At 41.0% G+C, this 21,299-nt stretch overlaps 1 protein-coding gene across 1 annotated transcript in view; it reads right to left on the bottom strand.

Annotated features, from left to right (window-relative positions):
* Positions 1–20,423, bottom strand: part of arhgef2 (rho/rac guanine nucleotide exchange factor (GEF) 2) — a 147,831-nt gene extending 127,408 nt beyond the window's left edge. The window contains exon 1 of the mRNA XM_060905693.1: positions 20,175–20,423. The gene's annotated coding sequence lies outside the window, so the exon portion shown is untranslated. The remainder of the gene's footprint in view (positions 1–20,174) is intronic.
* Positions 20,424–21,299: the final 876 nt, after the last annotated feature.

Genomic DNA, 21,299 nt, shown 5'->3' on the forward strand with positions numbered 1-21,299 from the left:
GGAACGGTCATGCAGGTATTTTATTTCCAACACCTATCAACTATTAACTTCTGTCGTAATGCCTTCTGTACTTCACAAAAGCTTGGTCAATCTATCATGTTGCTGTGAGGGAGTACGTGTGTGTGTGTATACACATTACAGCTCTTAAAAATCACACTCAATTGTTTTCAGGCATCGCTACAGGATAATTGAACTGGATTTCCATCCGTAAATCTAAGGACCGATAGATCAATATCATGACTGTCATACTTTTGTACTGGGAAAGGGGGAAAAAATCTTAGCAAGTGCAAATATCGTGAATCCAGTCACATTTTCTAGTATTTCCTGTTATAAGATTACAACAAACCAAATACATGATTATGAAACCTATTTCTAGCCATTTCAAGCTCAAAATGTTTTTTTTTCTATTGGCACAAAGGAAAATAAATTAAAAAGCAAAATTATCTTTTAATAGATTATGCACAAAGAAGAAATGTCCACACAAAGGTTTAATTATCTGATATTTAACTCCACCAAATATGTTGGAGTTGGAGGAGGTTTTGTTTTGGCCTCCATTTGTTTGACTTTTCCCAATGTAACTCAAAAAATAGTGAACGGAATTGGATGAAATTTGGTGGAAAGGTGGGCCATTGGTCAAGGAACAATTGATGAGATTTTGATGCAAATCTGGATTTGTATGCAGATCCAGGATTTTTTTTTTTTGGTCTGTTTCCAATGTAACTCAAAAAGTAGTGAATGGATTTGGATGAAATTTGGTAGAAAGGTGATCTATGGGCCAAGGAATAAATGATTAGATTTTGATGCAAATCTGGATATGCATGTGGATTTTGTTGTTAATTTGATGTATTAAAACAACGTCAACTCATTTACGACATCCCCCCCCAAAAAAAAAAAAAAAAACCGCAACAAAACTTTACTTCTTCAGAAAATACCATGGAATTTTTTTGTTCTAATATTCATTTCAATGTTCAATGTTATAATATACTGTAAATAGGCTAATCTTATGAAGGCTACAAAGTTTATGTTCCTATGGATGTGGTTTCGATCTCACCTTTTTTTTGTTTAGTGGAAGCAATAAAATCACTGGATTCATATTTAAAGTATCGAATTATTGATTTCTTAAATACGTAGCTACATAGCATGCTGTCAATCAAGAAATAATTGCATGACGTTTTAAATCCATTTGTGGATTTATGTTTAGTGAGGCAACTCTGATATCATGAGTTTCTACAGAAATTAGATTTCACTATTTTTGCAAAAGTGAAAAAAATTCACATGAAAGCGAAACTAAATTGAAAAGTTAGTAACCTGACAAAAGATATTAAGCTCTTAAAAACCGCAAAATGTTGAAAGAAGTTAAGCCTTTCAAATCCATGTGACTATTTTATTTTAAAAAATGGAGTTGAGCGTAAACATGCCATTGTTGTGTATTATGCCTGATGTCAAGACTCTCATCTCTCAATATTGAGAGTAACCACAGGTGCCCCTAAAATCACTGAATCATTGAAATTGAAAAGGATCCCTCCACCCCTGCACAGGCGCTTTCAGGTGATCATGTCAGGGCAAAACTGGCCTTTGGTTATTTACTCTTTACATTAATGTTATAGAAAACATTTTGCTCTCAATGGTGCATTTTGGCCATGTTCAGGGTGGAAAATAAAAAAGAAAGATTCAAGTAAGACAAGCCAAATTGGGGTTTTTAAAAAGAAGGGATCATGGAGAATAAAGAAAAAAATATTCTAAAAATCTGCGCACATTCCCGCAAGGTGTTACGGTGCTCTGAAAATGACATCCAAAATGATTTGTCAGACTTGTGAGGTCTTCTGTTCAAACACTGACAGAGTTTCCTTTCTGTTTATTGCTTTTTTTGAGTGTGTTTCTACTTATCTCAATAAGGGAAAAAAAATCAAGAGCCGATGTTGGGTAAAAATATGTCTTCTGAAGTCTTCTGAAGCAGAGTGCGAATTACCCCACCATAATTGGGGGGGTCCACTATCATATCAAACACCCCCCCCCCCCCCCCCCCCCCGTCCCATCCCGTCCCGTCCCGACTCGTCTATGGAAGTCGGTGTCAGTAACTCAACACAATAACTCTGAACAATAATTTTTAATGTCATTAAGAAGCATGACAAACCATACAGTACTACCACAGAAGAAAAACAGCAGTACAACCTGATAACCTTCTTTGTCAGAACAAACTGGGCATCAACACTACAAATGAGTCACATACAGTGTATACACACATGCAGAACAGTCCTGCTGAATGTCTTGCTCTCTTTCGTCCTGCTGTGCCTCTCCTGTCTGCTGGGAACCCATTTTCTTTATTCACATGAACAGTGTATAAAACCTAACTGCACCTACACTTGTACTGTAATTGTCTGTAGATCTTAGTGCTAATATTTACTACTTACTCTTTTAGCACCAAAAAAATGCCTGATGTCTGGCCCTTTTCTTTTCCTCATGTTTGGCCTACTGTCTCTGTGAATAAACTCAAACAGGGTACTCAGATGAAACTATGAATATCTCATCTCATCTCATTATCTCTAGCCGCTTTATCCTTCTACAGGGTCGCAGGCAAGCTGGAGCCTATCCCAGCTGACTACGGGCGAAAGGCGGGGTACACCCTGGACAAGTCGCCAGGTCATCACAGGGCTGACACATAGACACAGACAACCATTCACACTCGCATTCACACCTACGGTCAATTTAGAGTCACCAGTTAACCTAACCTGCATGTCTTTGGACTGTGGGGGAAACCGGAGCACCCGGAGGAAACCCACGCGGACACGGGGAGAACATGCAAACTCCGCACAGAAAGGCCCTCGCCGGCCACGGGGCTCGAACCCAGGACCTTCTTGCTGTGAGGCGACAGCGCTAACCATTACACCACCGTGCCGCCCAACTATGAATATCTTAAAAATAATACAAAAGGAATGTAAGTAAAAACAATAGAAAACAAATTCAAATACTAGCATATGTACTAGGCTATTTTGCCTAGGCTAGCCTACTACCTGGCTCTTTTTATGTTGCCCCCAGTCCCCAGAGGTTCTGATTGTAATTTTTACATAGGCTGAGCTAGGCCTACACCAGAACTTCTTGTGCCTAATCACACACACAGGATGGGCCTATGTGCCAAATGAATTTCAGAAGGGCACAATTTATTCATGATAAAATGAGAATGGAAACATATGGAGTTCTTCTCCTTTGAAATGAGAATCGTTTCTATACCACACTGTAATAAGCTTGATTTAAATAGAGACTTAGCTTATCTTGCTAACTAACATTGGTAACTAACGTTAACGTCCGTCCACTGTAGCCTACTGGCCTCAGTGGGTAAGTAATTCAACGTATAAAGACGTGACATGAGCTGAAAGAAGAACAAATCACTTTAATAAATGAAAGTTGTAAAATAACACATTTTCAACAGGCTAAAAGTTGGTTAGCAACTAACATTACCAATGCACGTCTTCTGCTGCAAACCATAGACTGTATAAATTGCTGCAAACCCATGGACTGTATCTGATGAATCAACTGAATACAGTGTGGACTAGAAGCTGTTGCTTCTAGCGCGTTCTAGCGCTGCGGTGACTAAAAATAGTACGGTCCACAATAGGGGTGTCTGTCTGAAATCGATTTACATTAAAATGTTCCTACAATAAGAATGCCGAATGGGAGTTGGTTTGAATTATGTATTCCTTTTCACAATATCAGAAAAAATATCGGACCCCCCCCCCAAAAAAAAAACTTATATTTTTGTCTCTTTGGGGGGTACTGGGTCTTCATTGGGGGGTATAGTACCCCCCAGTACCTCCCGTAATTCGAACTATGTTCTGAAGGCCTAAACAGAGCACAGCCAAAAACTCCAATAAAATGTTGATCATCTTTGAGGGAGTGCTATAACCATGCAGGATCATCCAGACCCAAAATGACAGTTTTGCTACATACTATTCCTATTTACGTACCAGCATGCAAAATTTGAGCCTCCTACATGGTTTAGTTCTTGAGCTATGGGCTTGTGAACTTTGACAAAAAAAAAAAAGTCTGAACAAAATAGACACCCCCCTCCCCCAGTAAAACTGGCTGTAACATGGAAAGTATACATCTTACATTCAAATAAATTTATAGTGTTTCTGCTAGGTAACATGGGTACATCTGGTGATTTTTTCAGAATTTTTTGAGACCTAAGTGTGCGGGCCCCGGTTGAATTGACGTGGAATGACCCCTGTTTCTTCGCATGCAGCAGTAAAAGACTTCGGAGTGATTACTGACCCCAGTCTTTCATTCGAAACTCACATTGATAACATCACCCGGATAGCTTTCTTTCATCTCAGAAATATTGCAAAGATAAGAAATTTAATGTCACTACATGACGCGGAAAAACTAGTTCATGCTTTTGTTACCTCCAGGTTAGATTATTGTAATGCCTTACTGTCTGGATGTTCCAATAAGTGCATAAACAAGCTCCAGTTAGTTCAAAATGCAGCAGCAAGAGTCCTTACTAGAACTAGAAAATATGACCACATCGCGCCTGTCTTATCCACACTGCATTGGCTCCCAGTCAAATTTCGTATTGATTATCAAATACTACTATTGACCTTTAAAGCACTGAATGGTCTTGCACCACGGTACCTGAGTGAACTTCTGGTCCTTTATGACCCGCCATGTCTACTTAGATCAAAAGGTGCAGGCTATCTGTTGGTACCTCGTATAGTGAAGGCTACATCAGGGGGCAGAGCCTTTTCTTACAAAGCCCCACAGCCTTCCAAGTAATGTTCGGGAATCAGACACAGTCTCAGCATTTAAGTCTAGGCTGAAAACATATCTGTTTAGTCAAGCCTTTTGTTAATGGCGTTGTGGCAGCAGGGGCGTGGTCAAGCATCGGTCTGTGACAGGAGGGCGGAGTCAGGGAAGGTAAGTGGCAGAATCACTGCACCTGACGTTAATTAATGTGTTTGTGTCTTCCCCAGTGACTGCGCCCTATTTAAGGAGAGAGAGCGAGAGCAGAGGGAGCTCTCTCCCCAACCAGACGACTGATGTGTGTGCGTGTGTCTGAGTGTGTGTAAGAGTGTATATAGAAGCTGAAAAGCTGAATAAAAGAGAATTTTGTGAACTCAGTTCTGGCCTGCCGTCCTTCTGTGCTCACCCCCGGGTTTCGGCACCACTGTGACAGTTCGTGTAGGTGGATGGAGCACAGAAGGACGGCAGGCCAGAACTGAGTTCACAAAATTCTCTTTTATTCAGCTTTTCAGCTTCTATATACACTCTTACACACAGACACACGCACACACATCAGTCGTCTGGTTGGGGAGAGAGCTCCCTCTGCTCTCGCTCTCTCTCCTTAAATAGGGCGCGGTCACTGGGGAAGACACACAAACACATTAATTAACGTCAGGTGCAGTGATTCTGCCACTTACCTTCCCTGACTCCGCCCTCCTGTCACAGACCGATGCTTGACCACACCCTCGCTGTCACAGGCGTTTATGAGGTAAAGGTGTAGATCTGGAGGGTCCTCAGACATAGTGTTTTGGTATACTGGGATGTATGGATGCTGTCAGTCCCCACTCGCTTGCTCACTCGAGTTTGCTGACGGTGTAGTGGCTGCTGCTTTATGTCCCGGGGCTCCCTCATGCCTGTGTTACCTTCTGGCTCTTCCCTTTTAGTTATGCTGTCATAGTTAGTTGCCGGAGTCCCTGCTTGTACTCAGTGCAATATGTATACTGTTCCTACTTATTCAGGTGACATTGGGCATACCTAACAACCTGTGTTTTCTCTCTCTCTCTCTCTCTCTCTCTCCCCCCAAATCTGTCCCTCTGAGTTACATGGAGTCAACAGGAAATCTTTTGGTGGAGAGGGTGGAGACCTCGACTGGCTCTCGTAGCCCGCAGGGAATCGGCCGTCAGACATTCTGTCGCATGTCCCAGACCCGGTGAAATGTAACTGAATTGTCTTGGCCAGCCCTAAGGGTCCCATCTGCATCTCATCATTGCTGAGGAGTGTGCTCCCATCACCCAATCAAGCATCCAGCCAGAGCAGGTCATGATATTTTTTTAACCATATTAACATGCCATTGTTGTGTATTATGCCTGATGTCAAGACTCTCATCTCTGCGAGCCTACCACACAGACTTAATACTTGTGTCATTTTTAGGGCATACCTAACAACCTGTGTTCCCCCCCCCCACAAAATCTGTTCCTCTGGAGTTACATGTCGGTCCTGGGATCGAGATGATGACCTCTTCTGCTCCTTGGACCTGCCTGATCCATCCTGGTGCCCTGTGTCTGGTTGGAGTCTCATCGCATCGCTCCTGTGGAGGACAGCCCCATGAGGACAGTTGAAAGTTACACCTGGAGGACGCTCTGGATTCTTACAGTAATGCTTTTATGGCTGAGGACTACAGTTGACTTGCTAACTTTAGGACTGCAGTTGTCATGAACAGTTTTGCACTCGAGTTCCCATCAATGAAGAGTTACAACATCAACGAAACTGTCTTCATGTTAAAACTGTTAATATTATAATCATGCTGTCTGTTGTTGCCCAAATGAGGATGGGTTCCCTTTTGAGTCTGGTTCCTCTTGAGGTTTCTTCCTAATGTCGTCTGAGGGAGTTTTTCCTTGCCACCGTTGCCACAGGCTTGCTCATTGGGGATAGATTAGGGATAAAATTAGCTCATGTTTTAAGTCGTTCAAATTCTGTAACGCTGCTTTGCGACAATGTTTACTGTTAAAAGCGCTATACAAATAAACTTGACTTGACATTATTATTATGAGATGAGTATCTCATAATTATGACTGATCAAGTCATCATGTGATTAAAAATCACAAGACAGAAAGTCATAATTTTAAGAAGAGTATCTCATTATTGTGACAAAGTAAGTCATATAATAGAGATAGTTAAAGGTCCTGAGTGCAAAGTCATCTGAAATTTTCAATTCCCCCCCCATTGTGCATGGCATTTTCCTATGTCTCGCAAGAACAATATCATGTGGACAAGATGTGATCATTTTGATGTCCTGAGGGTTGCTTTTCTCCATTTTGGGACTGTTTTCCTCTCTCTCGAAGTAAACAGTACAGCCCGATGGAAACAGGAAACAGCCGAACATGAGGGAGGAGCTTTACCTAATTAGCATAACTATGAAACTGCATCACACCAAGACAGCGATGCGCGGAAAACATCGTGACACTGCCTCAACCTCGGAGAGTTTTGAGTCGCAGGGATGTAATTTATGGTTGACATTCGCGAATAGATCCATGAAACAAAAGACGACTATGTCTTTTCTCTGCTATTGCTTTTGTGTTATTGTTTCTCTCTCTGGAAGATCAAAACATTAGGTGTATAACTCCATACTCACTCGCTACCGTGGAGTCGAGCTCATGCATTCTAAGGCTAAGATAGCTAAGCGCTAGCGACAATGATTTAGTTATCCGTCCAGAAAAATGCCACGTCATCTAACCTTGCGCTGTCTTGCAGCTGCACTCACTAGGCAGGCTTTCCTTTTCCGCTGGCGGGAGAGCAGAGTCCGCCATGTTTGTCTACGCTGACTTGTTTTGGTTAAAAGTAGGTCAAAGACACCACGGGGGTTACGCGATGTGATATTTATTGTTGCTCACTTGCTTTGGTGATCTCTGGAATCATAAAACGCGGGACGCTTTTTATCTCGGCAAAACATTTACACATAGGATACACGGTGTGTGTGTAGCAGCGAAACATTTCGAAACTCCAACAGCAATAGAAATAGAACATTTTACCCAGAATTCAACTTTGCAGTCAGCATCTTTAAATCATGTGTCATTATTATGAGATAGAAAGTCATGATGGGGAAGTTTCTCAGAATTATTTCAAAAGAAATCTACACTTGAGGTATAATGTTCAGTCAGCAACAGCAGCAACATTTGCAATGGTGGAAAGATAAAGATCCCTGGCTAGATTTATCAGCATTGAAATGTGTCAAAGTAAACAGTGTGATAATGTGAGCCAAAACCTGTGGAGATATGGACATTTTACAGCTGAACATCTAACCTGTAGAAACATATAGAGGTAAGCTATTAGCTAGCTGAGTGAGCTAGATTAGCTAGCCAGATCTTTTGATGTTTTACCGAATTAAACTTAAGTATTTTGGGGTTTTATTTTTCATTTTGATATTTATTAACATGTGTCTGTTGTGTTAAATACTGTAGAGCTAAGTGCTGCTACAGCTTTGAGGTAAAACACAGCGGATTATCATCTTTGCTCGCTTGTTAACTAGGCAGCTAGAAACATGTACAATTAGCATGCTCTAGCTAGCTAGCAAAAAAACCTAGCAAGCTACTGAAAGAAAGTGTGGAAGTGGAAACCTCCCCCCCATATGGAAATATGTGTGTGTGTGTGTGTGTGTGTGTGTGGTATAGCTTGCTAACTAGGCAGCTAGAAACATGTACAAATTAGCATGCTCTAGCTAGCTAGCAAAAAAACTACCAAGCTACTGAAAGAAAGTGTAGAAGTGGAAACTTTTTTTTCTCCATATGGAAGTGTGTGTGTGTTTGTGTGGTATAGCTTGCTAACTAAGCAGCTAGAAACATATACAAATTAGCATGATTGAGCTAGCTCGCTAGCAAAAAACCTAGCAAAAAACCTATACAAAGCTACTGAAAGAAAGTGGAGAAGTGGAAACTTTTTCCCCCGTGTGTGTGGTAATAGCTTGCTAACTAAGCAGCTAGAAACATATACACATTAGCATGATTGAGCTAGCTCGCTAGCAAAAAACCTAACAAGCTACTGAAAGAAAGTGTAGAAGTGGAAACTTTTCCCCCCATATGGGTGTGTGTGGTGTGTGTTAGTTATAGCTTGCTAACTAGGCAGCTAGAAACATACAAATTAGCATGATCTAGCTAGGTAGCAAAAAACCTAGCAAGCTACTGAAAGAAAGTGTAGAAGTGGAAACTTTTTTTTTCTCCATATGGAAGTGTGTGTGTGTGTGTGTGTGTGTGGTATAGCTTGCTAACTAAGCAGCTAGAAACATATACAAATTAGCATGATTGAGCTAGCTCACTAGCAAAAAACCTAGCAAGCTACTGAAAGTGTAGAAGTGGAAACTTTTTTTCCCCCGTGTGTGTGGTAATAGCTTGCTAACTAAGCAGCTAGAAACATATACAAATTAGCATAATTGAGCTAGCTCGCTAGCAATAAACCTAACAAGCTACTGAAAGAAAGTGTAGAAGTGGAAACTTTTTTCCCCATATGGAAGTGTGTGTGTGTGTATTAGTTATAGCTTGCTAACTAGGCAGCTAGAAACGTACAAATTAGCATGATCTAGCTAGCTAGCAAAAAACCTAGCAAGCTACTGAAAGAAAGTGTAGAAGTGGAAACTTTTTCCCCCATATGGAAATGTGAGTGCGAGTGTGTGCGTGCGTGCGCGCACGTGTGAATGTGAGCGTTATGTATAGCTTGCTAACTAGGCAGCTAGAAACATATACAAATTAGCATGATTGAGCTAGCTCGCTAGCAAAAAACCTAACAAGCTACTGAAAGAAAGTGTAGAAGTGGAAACTTTTTCCCCCCAAATGTGTGTGTGTGTGTGTGTGTGTGTGTGTGTGTATTAGTTATAGCTTGCTAACTAGGCAGCTAGAAACGTACAAATTAGCATGATCTAGCTAGCTAGCAAAAAACTTAGCAAGCTACTGAAAGAAAGTGTAGAAGTGGAAACTTTTTTTTTCCCCATATGGAAATGTGAGTGCGAGTGTGTGTGTGCACACGTGTGTGAATGTGAGCGTTATGTATAGCTTGCTAACTAGGCAGCTAGAAACATGTACAAATTAGCATGATTGAGCTAGCTAGCCAGCAAAAAACCTAACAAGCCACTGAAAGTGTAGAAGTGGAAACTTTTTTTTCCCCATATGGAAATGTGTGTGTATAGCTTGCTAACTAGGTAGCTAGAAACGTACAAATTAGCATGATTGAGCTAGCTAGCGAGCAAAAAACCTAGCAAGCTACTGAAAGTGTAGAAGTGAAAACTTTTTTTTACCATATGGAAGTGTGTGTGTGTGTGTGTGTATAGGTTGCTAACTAGGCAGCTAGAAACATGTACAAATTAGCATGATCGAGCTAGCTAGCAAAACCTAACAAGCTCCTGAAAGAAAGTGTGGAAGTGGAAACTTTTTTCATATCGAAATGTGAGTGTTCTGTATAGGGATGGACATGCTAGTCGAGGAAAATAATCAACGACAGGGGTTGTGTGTGATGCAACTGCTACCATCCCTAAGTTCATTATTTTCCAATAACAGCACATACTGAAGTGCTTTATTGCTCTTATATCACAACAATGTTTCAGTGATTATTACGTTTTATTCATAAAACAACAACACACTGTACTTTTTAATCCATTTCGAGTTACATTTAATCTTGTGGAATATCCACAAACCAAGTTACTTCCTGTATCACTTTGAGTATCCCAGCTATAAATAAATAGTCACTCTATTATTCTCTCTCTTTCTGAAGTTAATAAGGCAAAAATGCAGCTTGTCATGTTACCCAGAAACCACAAAAGCACAACATTCTCCATCCTGAAGATGTTGAAAAAATTCCGGTGGTTTCTCCTCACAGAAAACTTCACCATATCGACAGTTACACACTTGTTTAAATCTCTTTGTGCGGAGTGAACAAGAATGTTAAAGGTCCCATGGCATGGTGGTTTGTTGATGCTTTAAACGGGCTCGTGGAGGTTTCCTGATGTTATATCCGCAGCCTTTCTCGAAATGAACCCTCGGCACGTAGATATAGCCTCCTGGGAGAAAGCCCCATTTCAGCGCTTTTCCCAGTGCGTCGTTTTGCTAATGAGAAGCAGGAGGCAGGGAAGGGTAGAGGGTGGGGGCGGGTCTTATCATTAATATTCATGACATGTAAACGTGTTACCTCTGATTGGCTAACAGCACTGTGACGCTACCTCCAGTGGGTCAGAACAAGCGGATGTGGGTGTCTTACTATGGCGAGAGAGAAGGAACAAACCGCGAAGGGAAAAATACCGCGCGCTGACGTCATTAAGGTGCGACGCGAGGAAATACAATAAATTCAACAAATGTTTGGGTTTTTACTGAACAAACAAACAAATAAAATGAACGAGTGACTTAAAAAAAAAAGAATGTGGGTGTCTGTAAAAACTGTTTTGATTGGCTATTATAACAGAGCATGCTGCATGCTTTTTGGTTTTGTAGCGCAGAGTACCTGGCTAACTGCAGGAAGCGGTTAGCTGCACAGCTAATGTAGCCGTTGCAAGGCTAACGTGGCACCGATTTTAAAACACAGCAAAACGACTTAACAGTTATACACTTACTTGTTCAGTGTTTGTGGCTGACGCGGCAGGGATGCTTGGTACGGACCCAGGCTTCAGTGACAGTTGATGTGCAAAACCTGCCCTGTACTGTCCCAAGTTGTGGAAACATTCATCAGGAAAATGCTTCCGACAAACATACACCGTCTTAGGTAGACTCGATGGCGTATTATTGAAGTAAATAAAATTAAGCCACTGCGTCTTCAGGGGCTCTCCCGTCAGCAGTAAAAATAGACTCCTTTCTGTGTTGTCACATCCATGTACAGCGCAACTTCCATGTTTGGTGGCAACTTTTGAGTTGGGCGGGCAATCCATACAGTGGGTGGGAATCCAGAGGGGGGGCGTGGGGATCATCTCCCTTGCTGACGTAGTAAAGGGAAGAGTTTATCAATGCGCCGTTTTGACGCGGCATTCTCAAATGTTGGGCATAGTTTGGTTTACACATTATGAAATTTCTAGCCACTGGGGTGACTTAAGAAGGTCAGAGGAACTCATTTTAACGTTAAAAAACCTCAGAAAGTGAAAATTTCATGCCATGGGACCTTTAATATAATCCTGTGATTTGGATTTTTAGTCTGCACTATGTATTGTCAGAGCTACTAATGTTGATTACAGAAAATTAATCAACACCAACACCTTCTGACCAATCAGATTCAAGAATACAGCGACGCTGTAGTGTACAATAATGTAAATAATCTCCGATTCGGCGTCTTCAGATTTTATTCGGTGTGTATATGGAGTCAGTGTGGATGTCAAACACAACCTTGAACGATTTACAGTGGTGCTTGAAAGTTTGTGAACCCTTTAGAATTTTCTATATTTCTGCATAAATATGACCTAAAACATCATCAGATTTTCACACAAGTCCTAAAAGTAGATAAAGAGAACCCAGTTAAACAAATGAGACAAAAATATTAGACTTGGTCATTTATTTATTGAGGAAAATGATCCGATATTACATATCTGTGAGTGGCAAAAGTATGTGAACCTCTAGGATTAGCAGTTAATTTGAAGGTGAAATTAGAGTCAGGTGTTTTCAATCAGGTGTGAGTGGGCACCCTGTTTTATTTAAAGAACAGGGATCTATCAAAGTCTGATCTTCACAACACATGTTTGTGGAAGTGTATCATGGCACGAACAAAGGAGATTTCTGAGGACCTCAGAAAAAGCGTTGTTGATGCTCATCAGGCTGGAAAAGGTTACAAAACCATCTCTAAAGAGTTTGGACTCCACCAATCCACAGTCAGACAGATTGTGTACAAATGGAGGAAATTCAAGACCCTTGTTACCCTCCCCAGGAGTGGTCGACCAACAAAGATCACTCCAAGAGCAAGGTGTGCAATAGTCGGCGAGGTCACAAAGGACCCCAGGGTAACTTCTAAGCAGCTGAAGGCCTCTCTCACATTGGCTAATGTTAATGTTCATGAGTCCACCATCAGGAGAACACTGAACAACAATGGTGTGTATGGCAGGGTTGCAAGGAGAAAGCTGCTGCTCTCCAAAAAGAACATTGCTGCTCGTCTGCAGTTTGCTAAAGATCGCGTGGACAAGCCAGAAGGCTATTGGGGAAAAATGTTTTGTGGACGGATGAGACCAAAATAGAACTTTTTGGTTTAAATGAGAAGCGTTACGTTTGGAGAAAGGAAAACACTGCATTCCAGCATAAGAACCTTATCCCATCTGTGAAACATGGTGGTGGTAGTATCATGGTTTGGGCCCGTTTTGCTGCATCTGGGCCAGGACGGCTTGCCATCATTGATGGGACAACGAATTCTGAATTATACCAGTGAATTCTAAAGGAAAATGTCAGGAGATCTGTCCATGAACTGAATCTTAAGAGAAGGTGGGTCACGCAGCAAGACAACGACCCTAAGCACACAAGTCATTCTACCAAAGAATGGTTAAAGAAGAATAAAGTTAATGTTTTGGAATGGCCAAGTCAAAGTCCTGACCTTAATCCAATCGAAATGTTGTGGAAGGACCTGAAGCGAGCAGCTCATGTGAAGAAACCCACCAACATCCCAGAGTTGAAGCTGTTCTGTACGGAGGAATGGGCTAAAATTCCTCCAAGCCGGTGTGCAGGACTGATCAACAGTTACCGCAAACGTTTAGTTGCAGTTATTGCTGCACAAGGGGGTCACACCAGATACTGAAAGCAAAGGTTCACATACTTTTGCCACTCACAGATATGTAATATTGGATCATTTTCCTCAATAAATAAATGACCAAGTATAATATTTTTGTCTCATTTGTTTAACTGGGTTCTCTTTATCTACTTTTAGGACTTGTGTGAAAATCTGATGATGTTTTAGGTCATATTTATGCAGAAATATAGAAAATTCTAAAGGGTTCACAAACTTTCAAGCACTACTGTAGGTCATATCAATCCTGTAAGGCCTAATTAAGAATTTGAAAGGACCGACAAACTAGGGCTTACTATTTTAGTTTCATAAAGACTTGCAAAGCTGTGATACTCCAAATATAACACGGAACTTCTTCCTGCTGATTAGATGACAGGTTTGATAGTGTTAAACACAGGCAAAACCACAGCGCTGTTATGATTCCTACTACACACAAGATAGGAGTGAGGGATGGGACAATATATTGATATTTATTGATTTATCACATAGAAATGAGTGTTTTACTGAGAAATACACCAGTCGTATTTTTCATATGAGCTCCATCCAGGACATTGAGTAAAATATTTTCCGATATTTTCACTCGTGAGGAAATTGATGAATTGTTTTGATAAATGTGGGTACTTTTTGTTTGTGAATGTGTCTATATAATAAAAAGAAACTCACACGTTGGCTTGAATATATGATATCGCATTTTTCATATGAAATACTTCGCGGATCTGAGCGACGTATTTAAATAATATTGGCTGGCTTTTTTTCTACCAGATATATTCCATTCAGCTAGCATGATATTAAACGAGTTGAAGACGAGAGTAGCTGAATGGAATATATCTGATAAACCATGAAAAAGGAAGCCAATATTATTATTATTATTATTATTATTATTATTATTATTATACATTGCTTTTGGGTGTTCAACACGCCTTTCTCTTTCAAAATTCTCTTTTGTATTTAACGAAACAAACCTGGCGGCCATGTTTGTTTACGAATTGTCAGTCACTCACTCACTAGCGCGTGACGTCATGTCTCGACAACCATGCGATATCGTAAACCATATTCAATGCTCATTCTCTATTGGGTAGCGTGACATAATACATGTAGGATAAGCGATATGCTAACAATATTGCATGCTATCGAACCAAATGAATGAAACCCACAAGAAGGGAATAGAACACATTTTTATTCCATTGAAAAAGTGTCCTGTATGGATAATAATTCCGGATATTTCACTCCGATGATGTCACCCCTAGTGTTTTACTGCTGACTGGATGCGCGTTGTCAAAATGGTGAACCAGTTCAAAATTAAAGCTCCTTTGATTAACTTGTATATTTTTTGTGAACGTGTCCGTATAATATAAAGAACATTATACGGTGGTGCGAAGATATGAAGTCTATCTTCTTATGTTGAAAAATATTTCACTTGTTCGCTGCGCTGCACTATAATTACCACTCGAAGATAAACTTCATATCTTCACACCACCATGTAATATCATATGTATGATTTTTTTAAGCTGACGTTTCACTCAGAATACACCATGACGTTTGAAGAACAGGGAAATTCAGATAAAATGACTTTTTTGGCATGTTGTGATACTGAAAGTAATTGTGATATCTGTAACAATATGCAGCACTGCTCCTGTATGTCGTACACTGGCACATGTCCCATATTGTATTTGGTTTGTTGTTTGAGAAGCCCGAAAGGAAAACAATCCTTTGCTGATTCCGCAAACCCTCTTACGGGGTGTGTCACGCTTCATTAATGGAGTAGAGCTGAGGCAGATCTGATAAAGCCTCATATGGAAATGTACTGTGTGTGTAATAGAAACTCCTCAGCGAGCCACATCACAGCCAGTACAGCAAACAACCACAAACTTCAGATCCCATAACTCACAGTTCACCCATTCACTACAAACTGTGTCACCTGACCAGTCACATGACCTCTATCTCTGATCAATAATCATGCACAGTGTCTCTCGTTTACAAACTTCACGAAATAACCCAGAATTTCACACAAGCTTTGTGAAATCTCAGGTGAGGTTACAAGCACTTGACGTCCGTTACTGTTCTTCAATGTTCTTTGCCCCACCACGTTTTCAGCATTGCTTCATCTAGTCAGGTTTCTTGAAGATCACCCGACCTTTTACCTGAATCACAATTTTGGATCTGCCCTTGTTTACTTGACTGCCTCATGATTATAAGTAAACACCCTGCACTTATAGTCAGTTCTCTACCTGATAGAAGACTCCTCCACCCATGGATGCAGTAGGTGTTACAGCTACATCAGGCTCTACAGGTGCGGTGGAGAGCAACTGGTATCTCTCTATGCCATTACTGAGGAATTGGAAAACTGTATGCAACAGTTGACTCAAGCTTCTTCCCATCTTCCCAGCTTGAGAAATTCAACCCTTATGGTTTAGTCTGACAACCACAACGAAGACCCAACCATGTGTCCCCTCCAATGCTCTCTATACTACCCCATGCAGGAAAGCTCTTCCTATCATCACAATATTGCTCAGCTAGTTCCCCTGTTAACCAGCAAGGTGTTAACCTTGGTAAGAGCAATTCTGAAGGAGGCGAGCTCTCTGATCATCTCGTTATACAGTTGTTATGGACTAGCTTTGATCCTCCACCAGAGAGCAAGGAGTTGACTGCTTGCACTCAAAAGATGATTGACTGTTCACATTCACATCCATGTTTTCAAAGGGTAAAAGCAAGCTTACCTGGAGAACACAGAGGGGCCAGGCCTTCCTCTGGCTAAAAGAGGCACTACCATCATCCTGGTGATAAGACTGCACATCCCTACATTGGAAAGCTTGACTTGACACCACAGAGATGAGTGGAAATTGTACTTTTCGAGCAACTTTAAGACCCCTGAAACTCCAAAAAAGTTGCCTTCTTTAGCCTTCACAGTGATCTGCTATGAAAACATATGTGCCACCTTCAGTCGATGGTAAACTCTGTTCAACACCTGGGGGCACATTGCCCTAGCAACTGGTCAAACAGTGATGTTTATATCAGCTGCTTCATACCAAGTACTGGTAGAGTTAAATGGTCACACACATACCCAAGTTCATTCAGTTCTGTTCAGTCTGCGCAAAAACCAAAGTACCAAGTTCCTCCAAAGGATTCCGCTGCCCACCACATCGGAGACTGCAAGTTGTTGTTCAATTAGAACATCTGTTTCTGATTGGGATCCTTGGTTCATATCGAAAACATGGAAGTCCTAAATGGGAAGTTGGGAGTTTCAGTGATACCATCCCCAAGCTATGTGGGGGTGCAGCCATGTGGCAAGGGCCAATCAGGAAATAAACCATTTTGTCCTCACATTCTGCACTAACAATTCATGAGGACTGGTCCTTTTTCCTGCCAATGACTGCGCCCAGAACTTTTCACGCCCTTCCAGTGTTGCCCTTGCTTGGCTACCATTCACCTCTGTTCACCTGTAATGCAGCCCCTACCAATGCTCCCACCAATCATGGCTGGTTTTCTTGGCATGAACTAGTCTGGAAGAGGATACATCAACAACTATAATAGGTGACCTAACAAAACAAGCATATGGCAGATCACTACAGGTCCCAAAACCTCTGTAAACGAACCTGAGGACAGATTGTGGCTGTCCACTAGAAACTGCTTAAACCAGGGATGTAGGAAACTCTTGCCCAAGTACACTGCTTCCTTCAAGTTGATCAAACAAATCAAGCTGATCAAATCAAACCTATGGTATCAGGTTACTTGTCAAAAGAAACCTCTGCTGATCCCCTACCCCCACTCCCACTCCCTTTTGACATAGAAGGATCACCTGTCTACCTTGTCAGAGGAGTGTTGTATTCCAGATTTCGCAGTACCTCATGGACTGGGGGGATACATCTGAAGAGAAGAGAATCACATGACCCCTTTGTCCATTCACAGACCCCTCATTACCAATCACCCACACTTGTCTATCATTCACAAACTCCCTGGACTTTAACACACACACACATTTTGCAAAGTCTTACTAAAGTAGTCTTGCCTGTGTGATTCCAAGCGTTTGATCTCATTACTGCTATTCATGTTCTTTGACCCACAGCCCATTCAAGTTTTTGAGTATTGTCTAATTCGTTTGAAGACTGCCTGCCTGACTTGTTGCTTGGTCTTGATGACTATTTTGGATTTGCCCTTGTTTGCTTGACTGCTTTGCAGTTTTCAAGCAACTCTTGCATCCAGATATCTACCTCACACCTGACCATTAGACTTAAATTATGACAACTTTGATATTTGTTCAAAGTTATCAAGGGGTTTGCAAACTTTTCTTTGGAAATCTTGGTTTAAATCGTAAACCCTTCCTGGTTGTGGTTGAACTTATCAAAGACACTCAAAGATACTGTTGTGTACTATGTGTACATTGTTACTCTAGAAATCACCAAGAGATAAAAAAGAAAGAAAGATCTGTTTATAAAATGATCGTGAGACATGCACGAAGGAGGAGGACAAACTTATCTGATTTTCTGCACATTGACCAGATTCATGGTACTGACAAACTACGGCTTACTGTTTAGCCCAATATTATACTTTAATTGTAACGACTGCATTTCTCTGACTCGAAGGACAACAATGAGTTACTTTTTGCTGATTAGATGGCAAGTCTGATAAGTTTCTAAAAGAATCATGGCTGTCTTTATCTGTCCTATTATAGGGCAATTCCATGTAAATGTCAACCTCACCATGCAAAAATAAAGCAACATGTAATACATCAAAACCACTCCCAGAGATCTCACCTAGGCCTGTATTTTACAGATGTGAATAAGTTGAACCAATTTGTAACCAACCTAATATGTCACTGTCAGTCTTTCTTTCTTATAATGTAAAACCCAAGCTAAAATCAACTTTGATCATGTACAATTCTATATTATTGCCACAAGCCACAGAAATGTATACAAAAATCCACAAAACAGCAAAACAATAGCCATCCTAAATATTATTTAAGAACTTTGATAGTTTTAGCTGATATTTAGAGAGTTTTTCAAAGGGTTATGGTGGTTAAATTGCTGATTTTCTAAACATACGCCATGTCTATTTCAGACGCGTCACATCCGTAACGGAATTTCGTCACATCCATAACGCTGACTTTTCCTTCCGAAACTCTGCATGAAATACAAAATATTTTAAACAAAGATTTTTTTAATATTCACCTTGGACCCCTCTATCAAATGGATATCTCCATTTCGACATTAGGTTTACAATTTCACAGAGTTTGATAAAAATGTACAGTCACCCAAGAAAAGTGATACTTTTTCTGTCACATCCATAACGCATCTTTTATTGGCGTTTTCTGGCATGCCCTAGATGTACTATGGGAATTGTTCTTGTTCTATCACTTCTCCAGTATGGTACAGCCTTAAAATATGCAACACCTGTTTAAATACTGGGAGACAATAAAACATGCACTGGGTCATTTGTTGCCATTTTGAGTTCAAGTGTCACGTCCATAACGCTGGAATTGCTCTATACAGAAGGTAGAATCTCCAGACTGGACAAGTTATCGAGATCACTGTAGACGTTACAGATGATTTGTTGTTGCAAAGCCATTTTTAAGCACACACTTTACACTGGTGATACACTACGAGATTGCCTTTTATGCATTGTTGTGATACTGAAAGTGAATAGTGATGCTCTCCAAAAAGAAAAAAAAAAAGGTGTCTGACAGGTTCGCGAACAAAACGTAGCACCAATCCTACTTATGATATACGGAATATGGTACTGTTTATATGCTCCATTGTAAAGTTATACAACAGAAACACGAACAATCATATTGGTATGATGTTAGGTTTAGGTTTAATACTATACTGTAAACCTGTTCCATGTACTGTATATACAATATATACGTAATACTATGAAGCTTGATTGCTAGCACGAACAATTGACCAGAAACAAATGATCAGAGGACATCGAGGCATGGAGGAACAGGTTTGTTTGTCTACACGCTATACGAAAGCTGTTTTGACACAAAATGACAGGTATGCAGGAAGCGTATTTCTAGGGAGTCCTCTTTTCCACCCTTCTTTTGTCTTCTCAAAACCTGACCTTTTGCTTTGCCTTTCGAAAATATGCCTTCGCAATTGTTTTCCACTCGTGGGAGAAGAAAAAAGAAGTAGTAGTCATATCTAATAACTGAGTGATCCTGAATCACCAGTACTGAACATGTGCCAGCAATCTGATCTTTAGTCATTCTAGCCATTGTTCTCGCACATAACGTGTGTTAATCGGGTCATGGCTTGCTTGGCCCAAAAGTAAACATTGCAAGCAAACGAACACATCCTTAAGATTCCAGTTCTCAAGGATCCAGCGATAGGGCGCAGGTCAATGGATGCAGACTATTTGAGGTCATATTGATGTTCATATTCATGAGTTAATTCATGAGAATCACTTTAAGGTAACAGGTAAGATTAATCTCTTGTAAGAGGTAACAGATTGAAAGTGCAAGGAACGCTTTGAGCATTTTCACAACTGTACTTCCATCTGACAAGCTTGGACGCAAGGTGCAATTCTTCTTCTTCTTCAGATGTACACAGATAAACAATAAGTTGTTAATTCAGGAATATTCTTTGACTCTGTTTATCAGAGCAAGGCAGAAACATCTCCAAGGATGGGTTGCTTGATAAACAGGTTTAGTAGTGAGTAGTAACCACAGACAGTTCAGATATCTCACCAGGGAACTGAACCACCCAAGCCTAGATACCTGGAACTGCAGTCTGACTCACCTGAGTATCACTGCACCTGTACGGCGTCCTGAGCGGGACACAATTCATACAGTTGAGGGAAAAAAACGCGTTACAAGAAAAACAAAATTAGATAAAAAAATAATAATAATTAAAAAGCTCTGGCTTCTTAAGATTATTCCATTCAGCCAAGATACTCAGCATCAACATCTAATGTATCTAGTATTTGTTTAATCCATCAAAAGTGCGACTGTCGCGCGCACCAGGGTGTCTGAAACTGTTTTCAGTCAATTGTCGGCGTCTGCGTCTGCGTACGCGTCATCCGCGTCATGCGCGTCACCTACTCGCGTTCTCTCCGCCCTTCTAAACGTCGCACACACTTCCTTTTAAATCTTGATTTTCGCAACCATTACTCATCACTGGACCAGTTAAACTATTTCCTGTTTTGGTCTGATATCCTGATATAATGAGTAAATAGTAAGGGCTTCTTCAAGTCATGTGTTAATTTTGCATCACAGAGCCCAATCCATCTATTCTCTCTCTCTCTCTCTCTCATAATACATTCATTTTCACGTCATACTTACATGAATGGACACACATGTGACATCATGTGAGCACATAAAACAGAACAGGGTAGAACAGGGTCACAGGCAAGCTGGAGCCTATCCCAGCTGACTACGGGCGAAAGGCGGGGTACACCCTGGACAAGTCACCAGGTCATCACAGGGCTGACACATAGACACAGACAACCATTCACACTCACATTCACACCTACGGTCAATTTAGAGTCACCAGTTAACCTAACCTGCATGTCTTTGGACTGTGGGGGAAACCGGAGCACCCGGAGGAAACCCACGCAGACACGGGGAGAACATGCAAACTCCGCACAGAAAGGCCCTCACCAGCCACGGGGCTCGAACCCGGACCTTCTTGCTGTGAGGCGACAGCGCTAACCACTATCCACCGTGCCGCCCCATAAGGAATATACTATACACAAATTATAAAAAAAAAAGTATTAATAAAGTCATGGAGGATTAGAAGATAATCTATAGAGGATATAACACGGTTGCATGAAAATATGAAACCCATCCATCCATTATCCTGTTCTACAGCTGGAGCCTATCCCAGCTGACTATGGGCGAGAAGCAGGGTCCACCCTGGACAAGT

The sequence above is a fragment of the Neoarius graeffei genome, chromosome 23 (assembly GCF_027579695.1).
Source record: "Neoarius graeffei isolate fNeoGra1 chromosome 23, fNeoGra1.pri, whole genome shotgun sequence".
In the NCBI taxonomy this organism is placed as follows: Eukaryota; Metazoa; Chordata; class Actinopteri; order Siluriformes; family Ariidae; genus Neoarius; species Neoarius graeffei.